Source organism: Babylonia areolata, chromosome 18, assembly GCF_041734735.1.
Source record: "Babylonia areolata isolate BAREFJ2019XMU chromosome 18, ASM4173473v1, whole genome shotgun sequence".
NCBI classification, from domain to species: Eukaryota; Metazoa; Mollusca; class Gastropoda; order Neogastropoda; family Buccinidae; genus Babylonia; species Babylonia areolata.
In genome coordinates this window covers 13,977,039-14,004,538 of record NC_134893.1, presented here as the reverse complement: position 1 = coordinate 14,004,538, position 27,500 = coordinate 13,977,039, and the positions used below count along the sequence as shown (strand labels likewise).

The 27,500-nt window shown below is 41.2% G+C and overlaps 1 protein-coding gene across 2 annotated transcripts in view; it reads left to right on the top strand.

Annotated features, from left to right (window-relative positions):
* Positions 1-1,524: 1,524 nt before the first annotated feature.
* The window catches only part of LOC143292492 (carbohydrate sulfotransferase 11-like), a 40,916-nt gene continuing 14,940 nt past the window's right edge, over positions 1,525-27,500 (top strand). The window contains exons 1-2 of one of the 2 annotated variants that reach the window (XM_076602828.1): positions 1,525-1,873; positions 2,031-2,381. The gene's annotated coding sequence lies outside the window, so the exon portion shown is untranslated. Of the gene's footprint in view, positions 1,893-2,030; positions 2,382-27,500 lie in introns of both variants that reach the window. The other variant, XM_076602827.1, reaches the window with a different exon arrangement.

Sequence of the window (27,500 nt, the reverse complement as noted above, 5' to 3'; positions counted from 1 at the left end):
CTGTTGGTATCTACATTTTGATTCATCTTATTCTTGCTGTAATCAGCATACTTTATACCGTTGTGGTTCTCCGTCTGTCCTAAAATGTTATTGCTCTTCCTTTTTTCATCTCTCTGACACTTTTTCTGTCACCTTTCCTGTACGTCTCAGTCGTCCTATCATCTCCTCCTCTCGTGCACACGCACTCACATACACACAGTCTTTTTGTGTCTCATGTCACCAACTTGCGTAAAGAAAACATTGCACTGAAGAAAGAAAGAAAGAAAAGACGCTTGCTACATGACAGTGAGCACGCCCCACACAGTGACTGGACAGGACTGTGTTGTATTGGGTTGTTTAGTGCTGAAATGCGGTGCATTGTGTTGTATTGGGTTGTTTAGTGCTGAAATGCGGTGCATTGTGTTGTATTGGGTTGTTTAGTGCTGAAATGCGGTGCATTGTGTTGTACTGATTGGGTTGTTTAGTGCTGAAATGCGGAGCACTGTGTTGTATTGGGTTGTTTAGTGCTGAAATGCGGTGCACTGTGTTGTACTGACTGGGTTGTTTAGTGCTGAAATGCGGTGCATTGTGTTGTTTAGTGCTGAAATGCGGTGCATTGTGTTGTACTGATTGGGTTGTTTAGTGCTGAAATGCGGAGCACTGTGTTGTATTGGGTTGTTTAGTGCTGAAATGCGGTGCATTGTGTTGTATTGGGTTGTTTAGTGCTGAAATGCGGTGCACTGTGTTGTACTGACTGGGTTGTTTAGTGCTGAAATGCGGTGCATTGTGTTGTATTGGGTTGTCTAGTGCTGAAATGCGGTGCACTGTGTTGTATTGGGTTGTTTAGTGCTGAAATGCGGTGCATTGTGTTGTATTGGGTTGTTTAGTGCTGAAATGCGGTGCACTGTGTTGTATTGGGTTGTTTAGTGCTGAAATGCGGTGCATTGTGTTGTATTGGGTTGTTTAGTGCTGAAATGCGGTGCACTGTGTTGTACTGACTGGGTTGTTTAGTGCTGAAATGCGGTGCACTGTGTTGTATTGGGTTGTTTAGTGCTGAAATGCGGTGCATTGTGTTGTATTGGGTTTTTTAGTGCTGAAATGTAGTGCATTGTGTTGTATTGGGTTGTTTAGTGCTGAAATGTAGTGCATTGTGTTGTATTGGGTTGTCTAGTGCTGAAATGCGGTGCATTGCGTTGTATTGGGTTGTTTAGTGCTGAAATGCGGTGCACTGTGTTGTATTGCATGTTATTGCAGTGTGTTGCCGTTGTATTGTATTGTATTGTATTGTATCGTATTACTGTTTTCCACAGCATATTCCTCTGAAATTCAGGCTGCTTTCCCCATGGAGAGCGCGCCGCCACAGTGCAGCGCCACCTTTTTTTTTCTTTCTTTTTTTTTTCTTTCTTTTTTTTTTCTTTCTTTCTTTCTTCCCCTGGAACCGAAGGATATCTTTCTGCCCACCACAGCCACATGCTCCCACTGTAGGCACCAGCGTGGAATGGAAACGGGCTTCCTGCGCGTGGAAAGGAGACCGCTGTCTGGGGCCCACAGTTTAGCGAGCAGCAAGGCAAGGCGGGCGCGTTGTCGTTAGTGGACACTCACTGACTCACAAAGCCAAACCCCACTCGCACTCTTTCTTTCTCTCTACTTCCAACCACCACAAGCAGCCAAAGTCACAGACGAAGAGTGAGAAGTGATGTGATCGAAGCCCAGGGATTTCATTCCGTTTATTGCTGCCGCCACAAGTTCTGAGATCCAAACAGCATCAGCGGAGCGCGGGGGAACAGGCTCAGGGGCCAGGTTTTCTGTTGAGCGGTGCCAGAGCAAAAGCGCTGTACATACTACTGATAGTCTTGCCTTGCTTCGTCTCCATCCCGGCACACTCAGCATCTGTGTAGGGGTCGAACGTGTGGGTGGGTGTGGGGGTGTAATCTGGAATTGTGTGTGTGTGTGTGTGTGTGTGTGTGTGTGTGTTCGCTGCGCGGACTGGAGGTGATGTAAGGGTGGTTGTGGTGGTGAAGTGAACCAGTTTGGTTTATGATGTTCCCCAGCGATGGCTAACGGTTTGGTGAGACGCCAACACGGATGCGGCAAGCAAGCATAGACTGGTGTGGTGGTGGCCGTGCTGGTGGTGGTGGTGGAGAGTGGCGGAGGGAGAGAACTGCACTGCAACAGACCCGCATGTGTTTGTATGCGTGGAAGCAATGACGCACACTGATACTCTGATATTAGTAGTAGGTTACCGGTAAGTTCCGGGTCACACAGCGACGGACGGAGCTTGCAGAGTTGTCTCCTCTGGTCTGTTTTTTCCCCCTTCTGTGTGTGCGGCGGAGGAGCAGGCAGACTGGGTTCTGAAGCTGTGCTGAGAAAGATTAATGTGGTGGACTCTTCTGCTTCTTCGCGTGAGTTGCATAATTATTCAAATTACGTGTGTGTGTTTTTCGGGGGAGGGGGAGGGGGGATGGAGGTGGGGGGGGGCGGAACTGTGGGTGTGTTTGTGAATAATCAGAATCATCATCAGAATCATATTTGTCATGAAAACCGTGAATGGTTTATACACACACACAAACCAAAAAGAAAAAAAAACACAAAAAAAACCCACAACTTAACTAAATGCAAGGTGTTCTAATTAAAACATGACGTGACCTTTGAAACATTCATCGCAAGTCGGGGTTGTACGGGGTCGTAATTACACCATTGAATCACTGTATCAGTATCATCAAATTCTGTGAATTCAGACTTTATATCTGTTAAGAAAACTTTTCGTAAGTATTCATATCTAATGCATTTGTCTAGAAAAGTATATTCATCTTCCAATACACCACATGTTTTGCATTTTCTTGCATGTTTTTCTATGAATATGCCTCTTTCTACTTGGAGATCATGTGCGCGTATGCGAAGTCTGCACATGACGGTTCCATACTCAGTTTTTCTTGAATAGATCAAATATGGTTCTAGTCTGTATTCTTTAGAAACATTTTTGTAGAATATTAACTAAGATTCATTTTCGTTTTTCTGCTTTCTCCAGAAATTTATATACCGACACTCAAGTTTCTTTAAGAGTGCAAACTTCAATCTGTTGACATTAAGTGTACCCTGGTTCAGCCATCTGTGATCAAAGCCAGGTGAGGTCAGAATAAATTTGATAAAATGAAGCCGCTTGTTATCCTCAGAGTTTTGTTTTACAATCATATTATTATGAAAATGTTTTATATACGAATTCTCATGTGACTATTATATGTATCCAAACTGAAATGAAATGACAGACGGAAATGAACAAACAGTGAGGCCAGGTTTCAGTTTCAGTAACTCAAGGAGGCGTCATTGCGTTCGGACAAATCCATAAGCTTATACGCTACACCACATCTGCCAAGCAGATGCCTGACCAGCAGCGTAACCCAACGCGCTTAGTCAGGCCTTGGGGGTAAAAAAAAGAAAAAAAAAGGTGAATAAATAATAGATAAGCTTACACAAATAAATAAATAAATAATAATTGTAATGTAAAAAAAAGGGGGGGGGTGAATGAATAATAGATAAGCTTACACAAATAAATGAATAAATAATAATTATTTAAAAAATATATAAAAAGGTAGTGGTAGTAATATATAATAATAAATAATAATAATAATAATAAATAACAATAATAAATAAATAATAAGATAACAATGATGATGAGGCCAGGAGATGAAATGATTAACAAATAGTAAAGAGTGGTAACTCTCTCCATTCACATCGTACACAACATCAAGTCAGTGCTGCTTACGCTACCGATTCAGCTAGCACACAGGTAAATAAAAGGTACACTGGAACAAACCCGGACTGGTAGAGATGACTGGGTTTGTTCCAACGTACCTTTTATTTAGCTGTGTGCTAGCTGAATCGGTAGCGTAAGCAGTACTGACTTGAAGTTGTGTACGATGTGAATGGAGAGAGTTGCCACTCTTTACTATTTGATATGACAGATGATTTCCATGCTCACATGTGTATGTATGTGTGTGTGTTTGTGTATGTATGTGTGTTTGAGTGTGTGTTTGTGTACGCATGTTTGTGTGTTTGTGTATATATATATATGTGTGTGTGGGTGAGTGAGTGTATGTGTGTGTGTGTGTGTGTTTGGGCGTGTATGCTCCCTCGTGTCGCCAAGCATTGATAGAACACACGTGGGTGTGCTTGCCTGGTGCGCGTGTACGGGTTTATGGAAGCAGTGTTTTGATAACAGTTCCGTGTAATCGTCTGTGTCTCAGATAAGACACACCCGGCTGTGTCCGCGGCCAGCACGTGCAACCAGCAACTGACGTGCATTATCTCGGTGTGTTTATAATGTAGCCAGCAATCTAGTGCGTGCAACACATAGTTCTCTCCCATCGTCCTGTTTATTTAAAGAACACAACTCGTCGTTTACGGCTTATGAATTATCATTTCTTCTGGGTATCATCCTTTTTTTTCTCTTTTTTTTTCTTCTTTTTGAAACGATAATGACATGAAACGCAGAGAGACAGAGGAGACAAAAAAGAGGGTTCAGAAGACACGCACACACCATACACAAATACAGACACAAACACCCACACACACAGACACCCCCCCCCCCCCACACACACACACACACACACACAGACCCCTCCACCCCAGCCCACACACACATACATACATACTTGTATACATATATACATACATACATACAATGAGAAGAGACGGAGGAAGAGATAAAAGTGGTAAAAGGGATTGGCGAGGAAGAGACAGTTATGATCCCCCCCACCCCCCCCCCCCACTCCCACCCCAGGCCCCTCCCCCCTCCCCTACTGACCACCCCATCCGATTACTTCCATGCATCTTTCTTAGATCATTGTTTTCTCAAGTGAGAGACTGCACACCCTGGTTTCCCACACGTATTTTCCCTCTTCTCTCTCTCTCTCTCTCTCTCTCTCTCTCTCTAGGTCGTAAGTTGTATGTAGCTTTTGTGGATTTCAAGAAAGCTTTTGATTCAGTACACCATGACAAACTGCTAGAAGCTGTCAGAAATGCCGGTGTTAAGGGAAAGTTTTCTGTACTTTGAAGTCAATGTACGATTCACTTTTTTTTTTCTTGTATAAGATCAAATAACGAATACACTGATTTTTTTTTTTTTTTAACTTACCCTACAGGAGTCCGCGTCCGGCAAGGTTGTGTTCTCAGTCCAACATTGTTTTCTTTGTTCATAAACCAACTAGCTAACTATGTTGACGAAACTGCTATTCATGGTGTTAGTCTTCTTCCATCTATGATAGAATTATTTATTCTTTTATTTGGTGATGACGTGGCACTATTGTCAATCACTCCAAGAGGTTTGCAGGCCCAAATGAATGGTCTGAAAGTATGTTGCAACAAATTGAAAATGATAGTCAACTAAGGAAAAACTAAAGTTATGGTCTTCAGTAAGGGAGGGTATCTTGCAAAAAAGGAAAACTTTTTTTAATGATGGCGAGCCTGTTGAAATCGTAAATAAATGTATACTTACTTAGGTTTACGTTTACAACAAATTAAGCTGTAAGCTACGAACTACTGCTCTTGTAACAAAAGGAAAGAAAGACCTACATCTCTTAAGTAAAGCATATCTGATATGCAAAGAAGTGACACAAAAAACATTCTTTCAGATTTTTTATAGAAAAGTACAGGCAATATTGTTGTATTCATCTGAAATTTGGGGGTTGCATAGACTTGACAATATTGAAAAAGTGCGTTCCATTGAAAACTCCAAACAAATTAGTATATGGTGAGCTTGGTAGATATCCCATTTTTGTGAACAGTACAGTGTGATCAGTTAAGTACTGGCTTCGTCTCACTGAGATGGACGAAAACAGATTACCCAAACAATGCTATGATATGTTATTATCCTTGGTAGAAAGAGGTAAAAAAAAAATATTAGGCAATGGATATCAAAGATATATTATGTATTACTGGCTTTCAGTGTGTATGGATAAACGAAGGTGCTGGGGACAAACAAAGCTTTCTTAATGCTTTTAAGCAACGATTGATAGACATGTTCATACAGGAATGTTCATCTGCAATACGAGAAAAGGACAGGTATGAATTTTATAGAACGTTTAAGGATGATTTTGGAAAAGAAATATATTTATTGAGTGTTGATGTGGTGCGCTTCAGGATAGCCCTTTCCCACATCAGACTTGGCGTATTGCCTGTTAATAGCAACGTAAACAGATATAATGAAAATCCTGAAAGTAAATGGTGTCCAAATTGTGGACACAGAATCGAAAATGAACAGCACTTTATTTATATTTGCCCATTATTTAATGACTTGAGGCAGAAGTTCCTAAAAGATTTCCAAAATGTACCCATAAGCATACTGTTGGACGGGAAAAACGATAACTTAAGTCGCCCAGTTGGCAAATTCATTTTCCATGCTGTAAGAAGGAGACAACAAATGAATACATGTTAACTGATTTTGTCAATACCACCCCGAGAAATGTGTATATCGTATTTTCATTGAACCTTGAATTCCAGTGTTACTGGTAGTTTAGAATGTATGATATGCAGTGAATTAGCATTATACTCAATCTGGAAAATGACCTCATACTTACTTAATAAGAAAAATTACGAAAAGAATTTTAGTTCGTACATACTGTGTTTAAAAGGAAGTTACTGCATACTGTTCGATTACCTACATACTGTGTTAAAAAGGAAGTTACTGCATACTGTTCGATTACCTACATACTGTGTTAAAAAGGAAGTTACTGCATACTGTTCGATTACCTACATACTGTGTTTAAAAGGAAGTTACTGCATACTGTTCGATTACCTACATACTGTGTTTAAAAGGAAGTTACTGCATACTGTTCGATTACCTACATACTGTGTTTAAAAGGAAGTTACTGCATACTGTTCGATTACCTACATACTGTGTTTAAAAGGAAGTTACTGCATACTGTTCGATTACCTACATACTGTGTTTAAAAGGAAGTTACTGCATACTGTTCGATTACCTACATACTGTGTTAAAAAGGAAGTTACTGCATACTGTTCGATTACCTACATACTGTGTTTAAAAGGAAGCTACTGCATACTGTTCGATTACCTACATACTGTGTTTAAAAGGAAGCTACTGCATACTGTTCGATTACCTACATACTGTGTTTAAAAGGAAGTTACTGCATACTGTTCGATTACCTACATACTGTGTTAAAAAGGAAGTTACTGCATACTGTTCGATTACCTACATACTGTGTTTAAAAGGAAGCTACTGCATACTGTTCGATTACCTACATACTGTGTTGAAAAGGAAGCTACTGCATACTGTTCGATTACCTACATACTGTGTTTAAAAGGAAGTTACTGCATACTGTTCGATTACCTACATACTGTGTTTAAAAGGAAGTTACTGCATACTGTTCGATTACCTACATACTGTGTTTAAAAGGAAGTTACTGCATACTGTTCGATTACCTACATACTGTGTTAAAAAGGAAGTTACTGCATACTGTTCGATTACCTACATACTGTGTTAAAAAGGAAGTTACTGCATACTGTTCGATTACCCACTCCCTGTTCCCGATCCCTCTTCTCCCATCCCTCGCCTCCTTCCCCGATGCGTATGTGTGCCTGTGGCCGAAACACATTAACCCATCTGAATCTGAATCTCCCTCTCTCTCTCTCTCTCTCTCTCTCTCTTCTTTTCCCTCTCTCTCAATATCTGTACGCACGGCACTCTGGGCTAGCGTTGGCGCTTGTGAGTTCTACTAATGTCGTCTTCATTATTATTTTTAGCCACCCATTTCACAGTGATCTCGTTATCATTTTTAAGTTCAATCGTCATTTAAAAATCACAGTAGCAACAGCAGCAGCCTCTGTCGTGTGTCTGGGTTCTGTTAACAGCAGTCTGTGACAGCCATCCATTTTACAGTTTGATGCTCCGTCAGGTAATGATCACAATCAGCCCCGAGGTCCATTAGCTCAGTGATTGAAACAGTAGGCCTCATGACGTACATCGTTACCACTAAGCTGCTAGTGCTGTGTATGCGCTGAAAAAGGTGGGGTTTATTCTGTGTGTGTGTGTGTGTGTGTGTGTGTGTGTGTGTGTGTGTGTCTGTGACTCCTGTCACTCAAGTTACCTCCATCCTGATGAAGACTAGCTCATAAATATTCATGACGATAACAGGTTCACAGCGGGTTGACCTACTGCTTACTGTTTGTGGAGGTGGGTTTTGCAAACGCTTCTGACGTTAATTGCTATTATTATCATCACAGACCATTATTTGGAAAATTACATATATGCTTTTTTCTCCGTCATTATCTTTTTCTGTTTAGTAATTGTCACCACGTGTTGTCTCACAAGGATCTATGCATGTTTCTCTTCATTTCGCCAAATGATCATTATTATAATCGCCACCATCATCTGTATAACAGACTTGTATATAATCTCTGTGTGTGTGTGTGTGTGTGTGTGTGTGTGTGTGGTTACTCCAGTGTGTGATTCGGTGCCAACAGTTTCAGTTTCAATCTCTCAAGGAGGTGTCACTGCGTTCGGACAAATCCATATACGCTACACCACATCTGCTGGGTAGAATGACGGCTTATATTTGGGGTATCCCACGGGGTTCAAACTGGCAACCTTCTGAATGCAGGCTCGCCACCTCCCTCCCCCTGCCTCCCCTCCCCCCCAACCCCATCCCCGCCCCATCAAAACTACGGAAAAGAGCCACGTATAGGCCTATTAGTCTTATTGATAATGTTTGTATCAGACGTTTTGAAAACCTCTACCGTGAAGAAGAAGAAAACACCTTCAAACTTCATGAACACTGTATTTCGATGGTGACAACGATGACGACGATATGATGCAGATAACGATAAGTGAAATATCCAGTGAATGGATAACAGAGAAAAACAATCGCCACTCCTTGTTTAGCAACTAGGATGATCCAAACTGAAAGACGATGATGATGTTGATGATAGCTGAGACTTTGCCATTATTATTATTAGAATCAGTGTTGTTGTTGTTGTTATTATTATCATTATTGCTATTATTGTTGTAGTTATCATCACCATCAGCAGCAGCAGCATCAGTCAGTTTGGACAACAGTCCTAGCCGCGCATCAGCTTTCACCAGACTGGGTCAAAATTTCCGCAGTGTGTTCGTCATGCAAGTTTCTTCTTTAAAACCATGGAGTGTGAATAAGACTAAATGCAGATAATGATTGTTTTTCTAATTTTCAGGTTACAAGTGTGTTATGTTACATATCTGAATATATTACATCTGTAATGTTTGTTTACACCACCCCTTCATGAGGGGCCATGGCCTATATTAAATAAAACATCCGTGTCCGTATACGTAGCTCTCTCTCTCTCCAACCCATGTAACACCATCAGAGAAGCAAACATCGACCAGCTTGATAACCTGAACTCGCAGCTGTAAACAGGACCGCTGTATCCGTGTTTTCATGGAAATAGCACGGCCATACTGGGAAATTCATTCATCTGTCTGTCTGTCTGTGTAGTACGTCTTTCTGTCTGTGTGCATGGAGTTTCAGAGTTTCAGTAGCTCAAGGAGGCGTCACTGCGTTCGGACAAACCATATACGCTACACCACATCTGCCAAACAGATGCCTGACCAGCAGCGTAACCCAACGCGCTTAGTCAGGCCTTGAGAGTGTGCATGGAGTGAGAGTTTACAATTCTATCCGGTATGTGTGCGTGTGCGTGTGTGTGTGTGTGTGCGTGCAAGTGCGCGTACATGCTTCTGTCTGTCTGTCTGCCTCTCTGTAACACACACACACACACACACACACACACACACACACACACACGCACGCACGCACGCACGCACTAACAGAGAGAGAGAGAGAGGGAGAGAGAGCAGTAACTGTTGCAGTGTCTCACAAAACCTCCCGAACAGCTAACAAAGGAAATCTTTCGACTCACCACCCAGCAAACGGTGACCAATTCTGAAAGAAGGATCGCCGGTTGCACATAAACGGTATATTCACTACACTAAGAATGTGAAATCAGTAATTGTATGAGATCCGTGAAAGTTTTGGTTACTTCAAGTCGTGCAAACCACCGTGGCTGTCAGAGATTTCATGAACTAACATGTATTCTCAGTGATTTCATGACATCTCTGAAATCGTGTCACTCATTATACACTAGCTCACGAGCTGGCTGCAGTGGATGTGTATAGCTCTTGAATTACCTCTGCGTGCGTGCGTAAGTGCGTGCGCGTGCGTGTGTGTGTATGTATGCGCGCGTGCGTGCGCGCGTGTGTTTGTCAGTGTAGGTGGGGGGGGTCGGGGGGGGGAGGGGATGCAGCTGAAATAAGACATTTTATTACCAAGATAATTACAAGGCTGGTAAATCAAGGTCAAAATGAATGCTAATGCCATAAGGCGGATGGGAGCACATGTGTCGCTGAGTAAAGGATCAGAATTTCCATGGTAACAGAGGTAAATGAGAAACGCTTGTTCATTTCATTTGTGTCCACGAAGAGACACGTGGTTCACAAAGCCAATGGGTTCAGTGAAGCCGTGGCCGTGTGGTAACGCTCCCGACAAGGGAGCCAATGTGCAGGGGGTTCATGTACGGACCGGGATTTTCACTCCAACCCCCCCACCCCTCCCAATCCACCTTAACCCCCCTCCCCCCATTCCAGCCCCCCCGTCCCCTCCACTTGACCTTGTGTTGTTGTGTGGGTGCTAATCATTCAGATACAGACAACAAACCGAGTCCCGTATGCAGCATGCTTTCAGCACACGTAAAAGAACACACGGCAACAAAAGGGCAAAAGTCTGTTAGGTAAAAAAATCCACTCTCATCACAAAACAAACACACTTGCAGACAGAAAACAAACAAACCATATATTAAGAATATAGGTGGCATTGTTATGTGTCATCGTCTAAATTTCACACAGAGCATGACGAAAAGTAATAAGTGAAATTGATTTTTATATATATATATATATATATATATATATATATATATATATATATATATATATATATATATATATATACAAAATACAAGAGACTCGAGAAACAAGTGAGCGGCATAGTTGGTAGACAAATGCAAGACTGCGCAACAGGCATCAAATTTGCACAGTTCCAAAACTGGGAAGGAGTGTGTGTGTGTGTGGGGGGGGGGGGGGGGGGGAGAGAAGAAAAAAGAAAAAAAAACCAACTTGGCGCACCACCCGGTGTAACAGGCCAGATCTTATCCCTGGCTGGTTCTTACCCCGGGTAAGAACCAGCCTAGGCCATTTCTTATCCCCCCTGGCTGGAATATACCCCCTGTGTATACTTCGCTCACCCAACCAGTCTGTATTACATTTACACATAAAACACATGATGATAATGATAATGGTGATGATGATGATTATAATAACAATACTAACAACAGCAACAACAACAATAATAATAATGATAAAGGGAATGTATATAACTCCTTCCAACGCTCAAGCCACTTTGCAGTTAATGCAAAAAAGTGATGTGATGATGTTAATCAAAAACGTGATGTGATGTTCGTCCTTCGGATTCGAAGATGACCATGGCTTCAAGAGTCAGATGGAAGGTGTGTGTGTGTGTGTGTGTGTGTGTGTGTGTGTGTGTGTAGCTGTGGGTGCAGAGGTGACTGGTGAGGCCAATCTGGGCCCTGAAGTCTCGCCCACATGTGGGACACAAGTGAGTGGGTGCTGTTGTGGCAGTGGATGCTGCTCGGGCCTTGCGCACAGCACGCTTCCGTAGCAACTCAAGATTACTAAGCATAATTCATCAAAAGCAGTCACTGTACATCAGAACGACTGAACGTCTCTAGGAACGAACTTCATGTTCAAAGATAATATCAATTAAAACAGGTGTTCCATATCGAAAATTTTAATTGCAAATAAGACAATAGTTTTATCCAAGCAACAAGTTCATTGATAACTTTCCAGTTTTGAATAAAAGCCCATTGGTAATAACTATTGTGTGAAATAAATTTCTCGCAGTTCACATACCCTTCATTCTAATGTTGTTAATCTTGGCACTCTTCAAATATCAATGTATTTCAGAGAAAAAGAGAGGGGGGTAAGAAATGGCCCAGGGGATATAAACTGGCCTAGGCCAAACATTACCCCGGGTAAGATGTTGCCCAGGCCAGTTCTTACGGGGATAAACTCTGGCCTAGGCCAGTTCTTACGGGGGTAAACTCTGGCCTAGGCCAGTTCTTACGGGGGTAAGATCTCGCCAGGGTAAGATCTGGCCTGTTACACCGGGTATCAAGTTTTCTCCTTTCACTGCAGTCGTGTGAGGCTCGTTTTGGTCTTCCATCTTCAGCTCCAAGAGGCCGAATATGACCTCATCCCCCTTGAGAAAAAATAAATAAATAAAATTAAAAAATAGATAATTTTAAACAATAATAATAATTTCATCCCCCTTAATCCCAGTGAAGTTTTGCCAGCTGTTACAAGCCCCGCGATCTGACCAGGAAAATGGCAGACCTCACAGTTGAAATCACAGTGGCGCGGACGCCTACTTCGATCGGACAAGTATCCCATGCGGAAAAGAAGCAGGGTCGACTTATAAGCTGTCCGTGCCTGGGACAATGTTGCTGTTCCGATTCCTTCACTCGATCGTGACACAGGTGATCCCCTGAATATTTTAGATGTTGGACGATGACCAAGACACAAAATATTGTTACAGCAGGGATTTTTTTTTTTTTAATGGACTTCATTCTATAATTATAGCAGGGATTTTTAATGGATTTTATTCAATAATCAGTTTGACATCTTTCCACGGAGACTGCTGAGCTGAAGTCTTCCAGTAAGAGCAGCGTGTCCGTCTTCGATTGGCAGTCACTGTTCATTCGGATATTGGGGCACAACGTCCTTTGTTTTTTTATTGTATAGATGCGATTGCAACGGAAGCACCAAGAGCCGAACAAGCAGGTGCAGGTGCTTTCAGGCAGAGTTGCTATGTGATTCTCGTTGCCACGGAAACCTGATCTGCTCCAAGAAATGACTCATATCTTGAGGTTTTAATGTGGTGTCGTTTTACGTGAAAGTCGAATCTATGCTGTTTGAAAATCATGACTTTTCCTTGATGTTTGCTTAGCATATCAAATGGCATTTGATAAGTCACTGATATATTATTTTTTAAATCATTCATATAGATACGAAGTTTGCCTGTGCTTGTGGTGTTCAGTAATTTTGTTAAATAACTGTCATATATGCTGCATTCAGAGATTTCAAGAGATATACCCAGAATTTAGGTGATTTCATGAAATTGCTGTTTTCACAATCTTACTGTAACTTATATGATTTGTATACAGTGTGTTCTTCTAGCAGTCGCTCCCTTTTCCCATACTACGTATTTGTAGTCTGTTGGGCTAAGTGATAGGAAGAGGCACTCCTCTGGGCCGAGGACCTAACCTCATTTTGTGGGAATCACAGTCCACGGTTTGTCTCACAAACCCTTGACCTAGAAGTGGAGAGTCTGCGGCACGCACACACACACACACACACACACACACACACACACACACACACACACACACACACACACGCAAACACACACTTACACACACACACACACACACACACACACACACACACACACACACACACACACACACACACACACACACACACGTTGTGAGAGACAGACAGAGAACGTGGCTTTTCGTCAAAGATCACAATGATAGTGGAGAGATGTGATGTTAAAATTAATAAATGAATGAATAATGATAATAATAATAATAATAATAATAATACAATTTTTCAACTTTAAAAAAGAACGAACACTGCTAAGCGAAGACCAACCAAAGAATGATCAGTTATTGTCAAATCGCTCGTTTTTCGTTATATCTTCAGACACTCATAATTGATCAGTGGTGGTGGTGGTGGTGGTGGTTCTGCTTGCTGTTGGCAAGCAGACAGACGGTCTAATTAGTGCTTAACAATCCCGCGTGTTTTACTGAATGGACATAAGTATAGTTTGGGGCAGCTACTAGTTGTAAGACGACTACTACTACTGCTTCTACTGCTGCTACTATTACTACTTCTACTACTTCTGCTTCTGCTTCTGTTTCTTTTTTGTTTTATCGTCTTGTTCATGTTCTTATTGTTATATATTATCCTCGAGACTTTTGCCATTTTACTTAAACACTATTGTTTAAAGATCTCAAGAAACTAGTATTGTCACTTGCATTCAAAACAATGTATCGTTCTGAATCTGTCACGCCCTAACTCATCCGGATGTTGTCATGTGTGTTGAAGTTAAGTGGCATGATCAGTCAACAGATTCACTCCCTATCGCATTTTCGTACAGACATACAAAGAGTTGCTGCAAGTGGCATGATTTTTGTGAAATAATGGTTGGCTTTGATAGAATGATTTATTTATTATTGGGTAATTTGAATTTCGATCTCTTTCAGACTGTTAGCCGATGGAACAACATATTAACGTCTTATAGTCCCCAACAATGTATTATTTTACACCACCAAAGTTTTATATATATTTTTTTTAACTAGAACGCTTTTAGATCATAAAAAACTAGAACGCTTTGAAATCATATTTATATGTCCAGTCTGACATCAGTTTGAGAAATTTGTGTGCCGCCTAATGATAGAAGTGATCACAACACAGTATGCATTACATGGGACAAAAGGGGTTTCAAAACACCCTAAAAAAAAAAAAAAAAAAAGAAAAGAAAGGAAAACAAAAAGGTCTTTGTGTTGTCACATTTCGCTCAGTTATTAATTTGTACGCCTTTCAACTACACCTCTTTTCTGTGTCTCTCACTAACACTTATAGCTTACTTATTTAGACGAAGTCATGTCCCTTTGGATTGCAACATTATTGTTGTTTATTAACATATCACATTAATTCTGAGAGGAGTCAAGTCGGAAATCCTTTCTGGTTGGCTTACACAAGATACTTTTCAAGCAATGCCAGATGACAGAGATCATCTAACAGTAAACGGTCCGTTTGAGAAAAAAAATGAGAATGAACCTAATGTTGTTAGATACATGAACAGAAAGTCTAAACGTATTTTCTTTCGAAAACCGAAGATGAAAATAGAGCAGCATCCATCTGAAAGGTTGTGCACCAACTCGATATGCCAAACTCATCAAATATGGATTATCTCATTCCTGATTATACGTCCATGTAACAATCATTTTGCTGATATTGGAAAGGAACTAATCGCAAAAGACGACAAAACTTATAATTTCAGTTGTTTAGAAAACTTCTGTCATAATAGTTTGTAAAAACAAAATTTTATATAGCCTACCCATAAATTTCGCCGTACAGACTGGGTAAAAATGTACACAGATATTCATCAAAAAATTTGTTACTCAAAAATTATTTGAGTTGCAAAATTTCATGACTTCGCCAGATTTTTTTTTTTTTTTTTTTTCATACACTTTTGAAAAATAGTGCACTTCCGTAAAGTCAGAGAAGATTTAATCAAGTAAAAATATCAAATTTATGCGTGGCGTACGTTCTGGGTCAAAATTACCCCCCCCCCCCCCCCCCCCCCATGCTTTTTACGGTACCTAAATTAATGAAAAATATGTCTAAGTGGAAATTGCTGCAATGTATTTTTTTTATTCTGAATATTACTCTACATGGTTTGTAGATTGTGAAAATCAACCCTTGGACGCACAGGTCTCTGTCCTAGTAGCTGAAAATTAGGTCACATTATGCAATACCTTGTACACCTGCTTTACAAATTCTTGCCACAAATTCTTGCTTTACAAATGTTCATTTGCTACAAACATATCACAAAGCACATTTATAAGCCTCAGTTTGTTCACAAAGTTTGCCAGAAATTCTCCATTTTTTGATGCTAAAACGATGTTGGTATTGAAGTTGACTGTGGTTCAAACAACACGCCCCCTGACCGACAAAGATTGGACATGTCTTTTGTGGACGGATCATTTCCATAGCCACCAGAAACCATGACGGAGGGTTAAATTCAAGTTCCCTGGAAAAGACTTCGTGTTTTGCGACCCTGGATACACTTCATTGATGGCAAAACCTGTATTTTATATCACTTTTGTGAAGTTTTGCTGCTGTTTCGATTCCGAAAATGTTTGCCTCTGAATCTTCTGTCTGCGGGGTGTCAAACTACAGGTTGAGGATCTTCCAAGAAGCTGTTAGTATTTTTGTCTCATTTTAATATCAAAATATCTGCCTCAGTGTGTTCAGGAAGTTTGTTCTTTTATACGTGCTTTGTAGTGTATGCATCAACTCTATCCGTGCAAAACTCCTGCGTTTTGGATACAAGATCAGACAACGTGGCTTGTTCATCATTATTTACCTCTAGATATTGACATATCTTGAGGAAAGTGTCCAACCTGGCCTGTTAAGGATCCCCAAAGGAGGGGGACGGTTTGGGTTTTTTGCGTCAGTAAATCAAGCAGAAATATTCATGTGTTCTGATGCTGGCACTGCATGCATCATGGTACACAGCATCCCATGCAAAAAGGTCCTACCTACTTGCTGACCAAATTCTGTCAAATACTGTCTTTACCCTGTTGTCATCTCGATCTTTGCAGACACCTAGAATAGCTGCCTGAAATCCTTCTTGTGGTTTGGTTTTTACTGGAAGGCTTTATGTATTTTTCTCCTATTATGGACATTAGCAAGGATGCCACAAAACAGACAGTGGATCCATGGATCATCGTGTGTATGTGTCGTGCAAAACTATTCACACACACGTTCATACACAGTGACATGAAGTATGTGGTACAAACCTATTCATACACGCACGCACACACGTATGCGCACACTCCACATCCTTGTTTTTTCTCACGAAACCCAGAATGGCAGCTGGCAATATTTCATCAACGCTGATAGCAGCCAGCTGCTTGCTGTGTAGCCTTCACTGTCACGGTTTGGGGAATCAAAGGCTGAAAGACGTGGGTATTTTTTGCCCCAGTGTTGTTGTTTTGTTGTTGTTGTTGTTGTTGTTGTGATGTTTGAAGGTAGTGTTGATCATGTTGGTAATACTTAGTCATGTTTGAATTATCCTGTCAGTTTCGAATTATTCAACCACGCAGCGATTATTCAGTTATATCGCTAAAGATTAGAGGCAAAGCCTTCAAGACTCGCTTGTACTTCACGCTTTATCCAGTAAAGGAATCACGAGGAGAAAAGAAAAAGAGATTAAAAAATCGTCAGAAGTGTTCTGTATTAAATATGATATATATACATATATATATGTGTGTGTATATATATATAGATAGATATATATATACCTATATATGTGTGTGTTTGTGTGTGTGTGTGTGTGTGTGTGTGTGTGTGTGTGTGTGATAAGCTTGGGAGAAAAATAGAAAGAAAAAAGGCATGCGAGCGGGATCGAACCTCGCATGTTCAGTTCCGAAGCAAGCAGACTAATCCCCACTGCTGCGGCGGTAAATAGATTGAACTGGACGTAATAACGCCGTTTAAATCATGTTTTTGTGTGTTTTATTATATCTCGATTATTCTTGTGTTTCGGCGCTGAAGGAGACGTTGCCATCGCTTCAAGCCATCGATCACAATTGTACCATTCAGCTCAGTGCTTCAAGCACATCACAACACATGGTAGATCTCTAGATCTGCACGAACCAGTCTACAACGGGCAGAAAGAAACGATCGATTCAATTTTTCTTTTATGTTCAATATTTCATGTAGGCTGTGTCAATAATGTTGGAACCATTCAGTGTGGGAATTGGTCAGTCATGTTGGAATTATTTAATCATGTTGTAAATATTCAATCATATTGCATTTAAAAAAAAATGTATTCAGCCTGTGTTGGTGGTGGTCATGATGGATTCTTCAGTCATGTTGGAAGTATTTTTCTTCTTCTCTTTCTCTTTCTCCTTCTTCTTCTTCGTTCGTGGGCTGCAACTCCTGCGTTCACTCATATACATGTACACGAGTGGGCGATTACGTCTATGACTGTTTGTAACCCGCCATGTAGGCAGTCATACTCCGTTTTCGGGGGTGGAAGTATTCAATGATGTTGGAAGTATTCAGTGATGCTGGAATTATTCAGTGATGCTGGAATTATTCATGAATCCGGGAAGCCCAGCTCGTGAATGTCGTGACTGGTTCACAGTCCCTGCTGTGTCCTTGTTGTTCCGTTTCCCTGTGTCCCAAGAGCTGCTTTGTTTTTTTAGGGGGGAGGGGGAGGGGGAAAGGGGGTGATTTTAGGGGAACTTACTTGTTAATGCTGATTTTCTGTGGTTTTCGTTTCTTTGGTTTTCTATTCATCTATTTTCTTTCAGGTTTGTTTGCTTGGTGTGTTTTGTTGAGGGGGCTGGGGGGGGGTTAATGATAATAATTGATAATAATAATAATAATGGTATTTATGTAGCGCTGAATCTTGTGCAGAGACACATCAAAGCGCTTTCGCACCAGTCATTCACACGCATAACTCTAAAACTGGAGAAACTGAAGACAAGGAAGAGGCAGGGAAGGGAGGCTATTTTGGGAAGAGGTGGGTTTTAAGGCCAGGCTTGAAAGAGCTGAGTGTGAAGACTTGACAAAGCGAAAGAGGAAGTTCATTCCAATTGCAAGGTCCAGAGACAGAGAAAGAACGGCGGCCAACAGTCGAGTGTTTGAATCTGGGTATGCGTAAACAGAGTGGATCCGACGCCAGTCGTAGTGAGCGAGATGGAGTGTAGCCGTGAAGGCAGCCGCAGAGATAGGAAGGGGCAGATTTGTGAATACATTTATAACAGAGTGCTGATCTTGTACTTTATTCTGTGTGAAATAGGGAGCCAGTGGAGATGTTGCAAAAGAGGAGTGATGTGCTCAGATTTTTTTTTCTTTTTGAGGACGAGTCGGGGAGCAGAGTTTTATATGCGCTGAAGAGACTGAATGGACGAAGCAGGCAAATCAGACAATGGACGTTTATATTGCGCGTTTCTCCACAGATACTGCTGAAAGCGCTTTACATTTCGTTCACCACTCCCCGCCTTCCCCATCAATACTCCCCCACCCCCACCCACCCCACCATACACGGAAGCACGTGCCAGAAAACACACACGCAATTGAACACTGGAAACCACCCATGACACCCTCCAGAAAACGTATCCCTGCGACGCGCACTCAGGCACGCACACACACACGAACGCACGGACACTCGCCAGCACCCCGCCACACACACACGGCAAACAGCCTCCCCACAGCAAAACATGCACCCATAACCAGATCACACACACACGGCAAACAGCCTCCCCACAGCAAAACATGCACCCATAACCAGATCACACACACACGGCAAACAGCCTCCCCACAGCAAAACATGCACCCATAACCAGATCACACACACACGGCAAACAGCCTCCCCACAGCAAAACATGCACCCATAACCAGATCACACACACACGCGCGCGCGCGCAGTTTACTGCTGTTGGAAAAGATGTGTTTCATAGCAGGCTTAAAAGATTTCAGAGAGACAGAATGGCGAAAAAATGAAAGAAAAAGATCTTTGATCCTGTTGATTCTTTTTTTACAATTGGGAGTTTTAAAAGCCTGGTATCAGAAGCAGAACGAAGGTGACGAGTTGGAATGTACATTTCAAGGTCAGAGAGGTTGCGAGGACTACAGCTTGAGAGGGCAGAAAATGTCAGAGCAGAAAGCTTGTATTCAATTCTTTATGAAACTGGTAGCCAGTGAAGAGAGTGGAAGAGAGGAGTAACATGTTCATATTTGGAGGATCTGGAAATAAATCGAGCAGCATTGTTCTGAACTCTTTGAAGTTAATCCAGTGAAGTTTTTGGAATGCCGACAAGGACAGAGTTGCAGTAATCAATCCTAGACAAAACATATGCCCAGACTAATGTTTTGGTTGCTTCCATAGACAGGTAATGGTGAATAGAACTAATTCTTCGCAACTCAAGATAAGCTGATTTGCAAGTGTTTGAAATGCGTTGCTGAAATAACAGACTGGTCAAGACCGACACCGAGATTCCGCACTGATTTGGAGACAGGAATGGCAATGTTTAATTATATTCAAATAATGTTTCTTAATTCTTTCTGTTTTTACATTAAGAATACTAGTTATTACCTGCAGTGAGTGGATGTATGTATGAAACGATGTATGTGATATTTTTTACATTTGTATCTTCGTAATATTTGTTGGGGCTTTTACAGTTATGGTCCCCATGTTGTTTACTTGTCTGTGTTGTGATAATTCACCTGACCAAATTTCTCCAGTTGGAGATAATAAAGTTATTCTTATCTTATCTTATCTTATCTTATCTTTTTACCTGAAGAGAATGAGGGAGAGACGGCTGGTTCATAAATTTCTTATGACAAGCAAGCAACAGTTCAGTCTTTTCATCATATAGCTGTAAATTTTTTTAAGTTCATCCAAGATTTCAAGTCTGTTATACACTTTTGCATGTGTGTTATCAGTTTATCAGTTTCAGCAGTAGAAGCCGACTGATTGAGTTGAGTGTCGTCTGTGAAGCTCTTGTGCGGGAGACAGTGACTGTTTATAACATCAGACAGTGGGGTAGCATACAGAACAAACAGAATAGGGCCAAGGTCTGATCCCTGTGGGACATTATATGATAACGGAGTTTCGTTAGAATATTTGCCATTTACACAGACAGTCTGGGTTCAATTCGTTAAATAGAACTGAAACCAGGAAAGTGCAAGATCGTGAATGCCAAAAGAATGTTTGAGACTTTCAATGAGAAGTGTATGATCAAATGTATCAAATGCAGCAGTAAGATCTGAAAGAGCAAGAACTGAAACTTTGTCATTGTCGAAACCACAGAGAATGTCGTTTACAGTCTTCAGCAGTGCTGTTTCGGTACTATGGCCTTGTCGGTACGCAGACTGATGGTGGCTGAAAAGATCATTCTGCTCTAGGTGTTTAAGAAGCTGGGAGACGATGACTTTTTCTAAAAAATTTGGAAAAGAATGACGCATTTGAGACAGGTCTGTAATTTTTTCAGATCGTGTTGATCTAAGGAAAGCTTCTTTATGAGCGGACGCACAACAGCGTGTTAACAAACAGACGGAAAGCAACCAGACAGAAATGAATTATTACCAACATGAGTGACGTACGGAAGTAGGACATCAAGACAATCAAGAAAAACAGCTGAGGGGACTGGGTCTACTTCACAGGACTTTTGCGCTGCATTTAAGCAGATTTTCTTTACAGTTTGTTCAACAACAGGATCAAACCGGAGGAGACGATCAGCTGCAGGTGAAACCAGGGGAACAACAGAGTCAAGATTATGGCGTATCATCGTTATCTTATTTGTTAAAATGTCTGCAAATTTCTGTGAGAATTCTTGGCTGGAAAAGATTGTTGGAAGGCGTGTTGTTCTTGCTTTGGCAAGAAGAGTGTTTTTGATGTTGAATAACTGTAAAAAGTACTCTTGGCACGATCATCGATGTCAGTAGCCACGGTTTCTGGCCGCCTGAAAAATCTGCCAGTGGACTGTAAGGCCAGAGGCACGCCACGCCCTCTCAGCACGCCTTCTTTCCTGCTTGGCCTCATGATGCTCGGGTCCCACAGCCTTGTACCATGAAGAAGGGGGCCGGTGAGAGACAAGACGACGGGTTGGCAGAGTGTGCTTGTCCAGCACGCAGGCACTGAGAGAAGTCCTCTGCTGATGGCCTTGGTGGTCTGGAGGTCAGCTTTGAAAGCCCGGATATTCAATGAAGCCAGCTTGCGCACTTCTCCGTAGCTTCAAGGGTTGGGAGGCCTGGAGAGATCCAGACTGCACACCACACAGGAATAGTCAGAAGACACGACATGGTCGACAGCTGCTGTAATGCCATCATCTTCCCTGGGGTTTGCGGGAGGCTGGGGGTTGTTGGTGTGATTTGTGATTTGTTGTTATTTTTCTGGTTTGATTCTGATCTCAAGTGAACAGTTAAGACTTTTACCGGTGACTTTCCGTTAAAAATAGTCGCTGACGAGTTGTACCGTTTATTCTTGTTGATTTTTGTTTTCATTGTTGTTGTTTGTGTGTGTATTTTGTGTGTGTGTGTGTGTGTGTGAGAGAGAGAGAGAGAGAGAGAGAATCAATTTTGATTAATTAATTTTCAGAACCAGAATCAATTTTGATTGATTAATCAATTGATTTGTTGTTGTTGTATTTCTACTTCTGCAGAGTGGTTATCAGTAGGTTATGAGTTGTTGACGTGTTAATTTCATTGTCGTAAGCTTTTGCAGGGGAGGGGGCGAGGAGGCTATGAAGGCGTGCGGATCGGGAGATAGAGGGAATGCTGTCTGATACTTACGTGGGGGACAGTGACAGACGATGTTGTTTCGATTCGTGATTTACAATAGAAACAATGCGAATGTTATTCATTCCTGTTCATGTTTATTTTTCTTCTGATCTGATTCCGATGTGGAGGTAATGGCTTTAATGGCATCTGCGCTGGAGGATTTAACACTGAATCATTTGTTTACAGATTGTCATATCCTTTTTTATTTCTTTTTTTTTCCTTTTTTCTTTTTCTTTCTTTTTTTCTCTCTCTCTCTCTTTTTTTCTTTCTTTTTATTATTGGGTTATTACCAACAAGAATATCTGGACCTGGGTTCTGACACAAATTCAGTTTTCACATAAACGTTTCATCATAATTAATCCACAGAGATATAGAGAGAGTTATAGAGGTAGTGGGAGAGAGAAAGAGAGGCGGAGAGAGTATGGCATAGTCTGATCTTATCTTTGTATTACAGGAAAGACTTTCGATGAAGTATGCCATTCTAATCTGGTCTTTGCATGAAGGGAAGGGCTTTCAGTGAGGTATAGTCTGATCTTATCTTTGTATTACAGGAAAGACTTTCGATGAAGTATGACATTCTAATCTGGTCTTTGCATAAAGGGAAAGGCTTTCAGTGAAGTATGGCATAGTCTGAACTAATCTTTGTATTACAGGAAATACTTTCGATGAAGTATGTCATTCTGATCTGGTCTTTGCATAGAGAGAAAGGCTTTCCTTTCGATAAACTGTTATGATGGGAGTATGATATTTCTACCTCGTTTAATTCTAACGAAATGTATTTTGTAGACTTTCTCACTCTAGTTCTCTCATAGAAAGAGATTGAATCGGATAAGCTATGGATCAGAAATGATCGTGTGTGTGTGTGCGCGCTGTGTGCGTGAATGTGTGTAAATGTGCATGTATGTGTGCACTCGTGTGTGTGTATGCGCGCATGTAATTGCGTGCGTGTACCTACGTGTGTGCGTTGCGTGTGTGTGCGCGCGCGCACGCGCGAGCTCGGGCACGTATATGCAATGACCAGGAATTTCCACGAGTGCACTGAAATCACTCAGGCCAGAATATATCTGTGACATTTTCTCTGGCGTAAGGGACGTGAATGCCCATAGAATTAATCCCTCGGGAATTATGCATTAGTGCCAGTACGGGGGTACAGCCAGCTCTATCTCTCTCTCTCCTCTCTCTCTCTCTCTCTCTCTCTCTCTCTCTCTCTACAGATTAAGTTAGTACGTATTTTACATTTTGTTGTGGTTGAGTGATCACCATAATTATTGTGTACTTTTGACCTCTTTCTAGGGGCCGGAGGCCTGGAGATTAAAGTTTTGTTCTTGTTCTTGTTCTTGTTTTTTCTCTCTCTCTCTCTCTCTTTCTCTCTCTCTCTCTCTCTCTCTCTCTCTCTCTCTCTCTACAGATTAAGTTAGTACGTATTTTACATTTTGTTGTGGTTGAGTGATCACCATAATTATTGTGTACTTTTGACTTCTTTCTAGGGGCCGGAGGCCTGGAGATTAAAGTTTTGTTCTTGTTCTTGTTCTTGTTCTTGTTTTCTCTCTCTCTCTCTCTCTCTTTCTCTCTCTCTCTCTCTCACAAACGGCTCTAATCAGAGGGGACCTGGGAGACATCAAATCTGAACTGGACAAGGTGAAGCAACAATGTGTAAACATAAACACGCGCTGTGATAAGATAGAACAGGAATATCACCACCTGGCAGCAGCTGTGAGTGATGTGGCATCGGACATACAGTATTTACACAGTGAGGTAGCAGAGGGGCGGGAGGTAACAACCAGACTGACCACCACTGTGGACACCATGGAGCAGAAAATCAGCAAGATAGAATCAGAAATCGACAAACTTGAAGAATACTCGAGGAGGGAAAACCTGCGCTTCTTTGGGATTCCCCCACTTGGACAGAATGAGAACAATGACACGTGTGTCAGTGCTGTGGTGGATACATTGAACAGTGTTGAGAGAGGGGTGAAAAAGTGGACACCTGATGACGTTGTGCGTGCTCACCGTATTGGACAGACCAGGGAAGGAAATCCTCGACCGATGATAGTAAGATTTGCCAGATGGAGAGACAAAATGACAATTATCACAGATAGAGACTTAAGAAACAAACTGACTGAGAAAGGTGTAAAAGTCGCCAACGATTTGACGCGAGCACAATCCAGCGTTGTTGCTCAGGCCAGACGAGAAGGCAAGAAGGCATACTTCAGGAAAGGAAAGTTGGTGATCGCTCCGTTGCCTCCTGATCCCAGAACGTATGCAGAAGCAGCATCAGTGGGCGTAGCAGACTGCAGTCCTGTTGCACACAGTACGGCAGCGGGTACACGGGGGTGCACGAACTCGGAAAGTCAAGGACGACGGGACTCGACCAATCACAGCGAAGGCTCCCTTCCTGGTGACGTCACAGATGTGACAGCGGGTGACCGGTATCGACACGGATTGGCTGACAGGACGACCCCCCGGCGTGATGACGGTGGTGTCCCCCAGCGTCAAGGTCAAGGTCAACAGCAGAGAGGCACAAAAAGGACACCCCGTGACGTCACACAACACAGCGGCAGCGCACGTGCAGCGACCACTGGCCCTGCGGCAAGCAGACAAGGCGGGCTACACGGTTATTTTAAGAACCAGCCCAGCAAGTCCCCAGCTGGTGTCAGTGACAGTGGCAGGACACTGCGTGACAGAAAGAAATAGGACAGGCTTGGCCATCCAAAGGAATGGACTTTTCTAAATTATAATGTTGTAAATTTGTATGGCAAACTGAATAATATACCGTTTGTTAACTACATCAGTTCCTTTGATTTCATTTGTCTTACTGAAACTTTTGTTGATTCAACATTCGATTATAGTGGCATTTTCACAGATCATTTAAAATTTGATGCTCCTGCTATTAAATTGTCTCATCATGGAAGAAACTCTGGGGGGGTTGTACTGATGGTTAACAAAAGGATTGAACAACATGTAAAAGAGATAAAAATGGACTGCAATAATACAATAGCAATTGAGATTGATAAAAGTGTGTTTGGTGTGGACAAAAATGTGATATTAATTGCATGTTATGTTGCCCCTGAGGGATCACCATTCTATAATCATACTGAGTTAAAAAATGGCATTCTTATATTAGAAGAAAATATGATACAGTGTATACATAAAGATGATAAGTATATAATGTTGTGTGGTGATTTGAATTCCAGAACAGGGTGTGAACAGGCAAGAGTGGAGAGCATGATGAACTATGTGCCAAGTTGTGATTCTGATGTGTCTGGTGAAGAGAGAACTGAACGGATCTCAAAGGACTCTGTCATTAATAAGTTTGGGAAATCTTTGTTGGATCTTGCTTTGATGTTTGATTTGTTGATTATAAATGGATCTTGTAATAATGACACCAGTGGGGATTTTACTTTTGTGTCACCACATGGAAATAGTGTCATCGACTACTTTCTTGTTTCAGAAAATTTATGTAAGCGTTGTGATTTGCAGATTGATGATTGTTTGTTTTCCTGGCACTTGCCTGTTGTACTGAAATATGAGAATGATCAGTGTGTTGTAGAAGACCAGGAACCAAAGACAGAATGTGCTGGTGAAAACAAAATTGTGTGGAATGAAGAAAAGGTTCAGCTGTTTAAAGATGAGCTGGACAGTAATGAATTTAGAGAAAGTATATGTGAAGCTCACCGCATGTTATGTTTGAATGTGGACAGGGGAGTTAATTTGTTTACTAATGCTTTGTGCGGAGCTGCTGCGTGCATGGTGAGAGTGTGTGGAAAAGGAAAGAAAGAGTTTAATGATTGGTTTGATATAGAATGTAAACAGAAGAAAAAACAGGTTAAGAGATTACTTAAGAGATTTCAAAGATGTAAGACGGAAAGTGATAGGAAGCAGAAGAAAGAAGACTATACGAAAGAAAGAAAAGTGTATGTTGATCTAAAGAGAGACAAAAAACGAGCGTTTGAACAAGAAAGATTAAAAAGACTAAAAAATAATGTTCATGACCCAAAGATGTTTTGGTCAATTATAAGATCGGTTAATAAGAAAGCAGTGATCTATAATGATATCAGCACTCAGCAGTGGTATAATCACTTTTTTAATGTTTTTAACGCAGCTGGGGATAGTTTTGAACAAGAAGAAATTTTGTTTGAAGACGAAGAGAACAGGGGAGAGCAACCTTTATTCGATGACCCAATAACTAAGCAGGAAGTTATTAATAGTATAAAGAATTTAAAAGCTGGTAAAAGTTCTGGTCCAGATTTCATTGTAAGTGAAATGTTAAAAAATGCAAATAACTCTGTCATAGAATTCTTAGTTTCTTTATTCAATAAATTGTTTGAAGATGGGACATTTCCTTATGATTGGTCGAAATCCATTATTATCCCCATACATAAAAAAGGCAACACGAATGATCCGGATAACTACAGGGGAGTAGCATTGACAAGTGTAATCAGCAAAGTTTATACTCATATTTTGAATAAAAGACTTACGAAGTGGGCAGAAACAGAAGAGAAAAACATTGAGCAGCAGGCGGGTTTTAGAGCTGGTTATAGCACGATAGATCACATATTCACACTGTATTCTTTGGTACAAAATTATCTCTTACGAAATTCTAAATTATATGTAGCATTTGTGGATTTCAGAAAAGCGTTCGACTCTGTAAATCGTAATATTTTGTGGGATATTTTGAGAAAAACTGGTGTACATGGCAAGCTTTATACGGCCGTTAAGAGTATATATGATTCTGTCCTTGTGTGTGTACGTGATAAATGTAATTATTCTGATTTTTTCGAATGTCCATATGGTGTTAAACAGGGTTGTCTGCTAAGTCCCTTGTTGTTTTCGTTTTTCATTAATGAACTTGCTGTTGAAATATCAAAAAAGGGTAGACATGGAATTCAGATGATTCCAGGAGCAGTAGAATTGTTTTTGATGTTATTTGCAGATGATATTGTGCTTTTGTCTGATACGGCCATTGGATTGCAGAATCAACTAACTGTTTTAAAGCAAGAGGCAGACAGATTGCGGCTAACTGTAAATCTTGAAAAAACTAATGTTATAGTTTTTCGAAATGGGGGCCACCTTTCAGCACATGAAAAATGGTTTTATGGTGATAAAGAGTTAATAGTGACGAATTCCTATAAGTATCTGGGGATGTTATTTACCACGAAATTGAGTCTGTCGTCTGCTTGGGCTGAAACAAGCAAAAAAGGGAAAAAAGGGGTAATAGAAATTATTAAATCTTTTCGGAAGCTACATTCCATTGATGTGAGCCTTTTCTGGAAATTGTTTGACACACAGGTTGAACCGGTTTTGACGTATGCAG